We start from the raw sequence: 3,448 nt of genomic DNA on the forward strand, positions 1-3,448 counted from the left end.
CGCTGTCCGTCTTCTTCTGCCTGGTGAACTGGCAAAACACGCTGTTTCTGAAGGCACCAAGGCTGTTACCAAGTATACCTCCTCCAAGTAAACAGGCGGCCAGTATACTGCTGCCAGTATAAAATAATACCCGGCTCCATTGGAGCCACACTTGAAAAGGAAAAAAGATACGATATAGACAAATGCATTATTATTATAATTATTGTTATTATTATTAATATTATTATTATTATTATTTTTATTATTATTATTATTATTATTATTATTATTATTATTATTATTATTATTATCATTATTAATAATATTAATATTGTTGTTTTTATTATGATTATTATTATAATAATTATTGTATCATTATTATTATTATTATTATTATTATTATTATTATTATTATTATTATTATTATTATGCTTATTATTATCGTGATTATTATTCTGTGGAGATAAAGAAAAGATAAAAAAAAAATAGAGATAAAGAAAGATAAAAATTCTCCCAAGTGAAAGAGATATGGCCATGGAAGAGGGAATAATAATAATAATATAAAAAAAAAAAAAGGGGGGAAGGATATTGAGTTGAAAGTCGATACCTGATACTGAAAGATGGAAAATAAATATTTTCTTCCACAAAACCAAACAGATTGTCTATGAAAATTCTTTAATGAAAGAGATGTTTGGCCCTAAAAAGGGCCTAGATATTGCTGTTATGAAGATCATTCGTGGATGACTTCTTAGGCACGCTCGCCACGGATGCGACGAGCCAGTTGGATGTCCTTTGGCATGATAGTCACGCGCTTGGCATGGATGGCGCACAGGTTGGTATCCTCAAACAGACCCACGAGGTAAGCCTCGGAAGCTTCCTGGAGAGCCATGACAGCAGAGGACTGGAAGCGGAGGTCAGTCTTGAAATCCTGAGCAATTTCACGCACCAGGCGCTGGAAAGGCAGTTTCCTGATAAGCAGCTCAGTGCTCTTCTGATAACGGCGGATCTCACGGAGAGCAACGGTTCCAGGCCTGTAACGGTGGGGTTTCTTGACACCTCCAGTGGCTGGAGCAGACTTGCGAGCTGCCTTTGTAGCAAGCTGCTTGCGGGGCGCCTTGCCACCAGTGGACTTGCGAGCCGTTTGCTTGGTACGTGCCATAGTTGTGGTAACAACAACTCACAACGAACACTCAGCTGAGTCTGCCCGCGCTTCCCACAAAATCCCTTTATATATGAATCGGGTGGGCCCGACGACTCCAACCCTGCCTTGTGATTGGTCAGAAACGTCCAGTGAGGCTCATCGCCCACGCAGTCACCGCATGAAAGATGTGATCATTATTGTTAGTCTAATTCATTTTGTTCTTATTCTTATTCTTATTCTTATTCTTTCTTCCCTCATTCATAACAAATCTTGGAAAATATACAGCAGAACTGACATGTCATTTAAAATTCTAAGACAATTAGCAAGAAAGTTGTGATATTCTTATTTTTTTCATTCTTTTTATTCTATTTTTTTCTTATTCTTGTCATAATTAATATTGTTATCTTTATTATTTTCATTTTTTTTTATTATTCTTCCTTATCTTATTCTTATTTATCCTACTTTTAGAGAGATGAGGCTTGTGCGGTCACCCATCCAAGTTCTGCCCGGACCCCCTGCTTAACCTTGCTGATCCCGCCGTCAGCTGATTGGTCAAGAGCGGAGAACAAGGTGTTGGGAGGGCTTATTTCTCTTATTCTTATTCTTTCCTGTATTGTTGTTGCATTGTTGTGCTGAAAATGTTGGAAAATATGCACTAAAATTAACCCTTCATTCATAATTCTACGACAATTAGCAAGAGAGATATATTATTACTTTTTTCCCTTATTTTTGTTCTTTTTATTCTTAATCTTCTTTTTTTTATTATAGTTGTTATTGTTATTTTATTATTTTCGTTTTTCGTTCATTCTCCTCATTCTTATTGCTATTTTTTTCTATTCTCAGAGAGATGAGGCTTTTGTGGTCACCCATCCAAGTTCTTCCCGGACCCCCTGCTTAACTGCGCTGATCCCGCCGTTAGCTAATTGGCCAAGACCGGAGAACTAGGTGTTGGGAGGCCTTCTTTCTATTATTCTTATTCTTTCTTCCCCCATTCATATCGTTGTATTGGAAATGTTGGAAAATATACAAAAGAATTCACCCTTCTATGACAATTAGGAAGAAAGACATGGGATGCTTTCTTTCTTTTTTTTTATATTCCTTTATTGTAATTTTTCTTATTCTTGTTATAATAATTCTTACTGTTATCTTTATTACTTAAAATTTTCGTTCATTCTCCCTATTCTTATTCTTATTTTTTTTATTTATTTATTTTTTTTCAGACAGATGAGGCTTGTGTAGTCACCCATCCAAGTATTGCCCGAAACCCCTGCGTAATCTCGACGATTTCATTTGACAATACCTATTTACTTATTTATTTATTATTATATTTATTAAAAAAAAAAAAGAAGAAAAGAAGATGAAGAATAAGGTATGTAATCGAAATACTCTCTCTATACTGTAGCAATAGTTTAGCTGGATGTACTTGTATTGTGTCAAAAATACTTGCAATATCTGCAATTGTAACCTGCAGTGTCGGCATAATGCATAATTAAGCAATGAAAAGAAAAATTAATAAAAGAATAAATGAAAAAAAGAAAGAAAAAAAGATACAATTAACAATTAAATATATTAGCTACCCCTCTACGTTTCTTTATCACTGCAGAAAAATGGAAACATTTTAACGTAGACTTGTCAAAATTCAACTGAAATTAAGGGTTAAATAAGGATTGTCACCCCTTCCCCAGAGGATATTCATTGTCTTTTAATATATATATATATATATATATATATATATATATATATATATATATATATATATATATATATATATATATATATATATATATATATATATATATATATATATATATATATATATATATATTCTTTTTATTTAAAGTCTTATTTAGAGAGAGAGAGAGAGAGAGAGAGAGGTAACGTCCTTGAGGATAGCAGCTCGTCTACGCTCCGCTCAGTGATCAGCGTTAGAATGTAATTCCTCATTTCTTTAAAAAAAAAAAAAAAAAAAAAAAAAACAGAAACTTTATTTAGGGGGCTTGCTGGAAACAAACTACAATGGAGGAAAGAACAATATGTCTGCTATATGACCCACCCAGTTAAATTTTCAAGAAGCAAACGCAAGTTGGAAAATACGAGGAAGATAAATTTTCATTTATATACGTTTTATGGTAATTTCTGCCACGCCTTCCTCTATTCATCAAACGTCACTGACACTTATTCCCTTTATTTTTTACTTTACAGAATCTTTTGTAGGGCAAGACTCTAGAGGATATGTGCTTTCATAAATTCTATAATGCTTTGCTTATCATAGAGACATAAAAAAAAAAAATAATAATAATAAAAATAAATAAATTAATTAATTTAAAA

This window comes from Scylla paramamosain, chromosome 17, assembly GCF_035594125.1.
Source record: "Scylla paramamosain isolate STU-SP2022 chromosome 17, ASM3559412v1, whole genome shotgun sequence".
Taxonomy (NCBI): domain Eukaryota; kingdom Metazoa; phylum Arthropoda; class Malacostraca; order Decapoda; family Portunidae; genus Scylla; species Scylla paramamosain.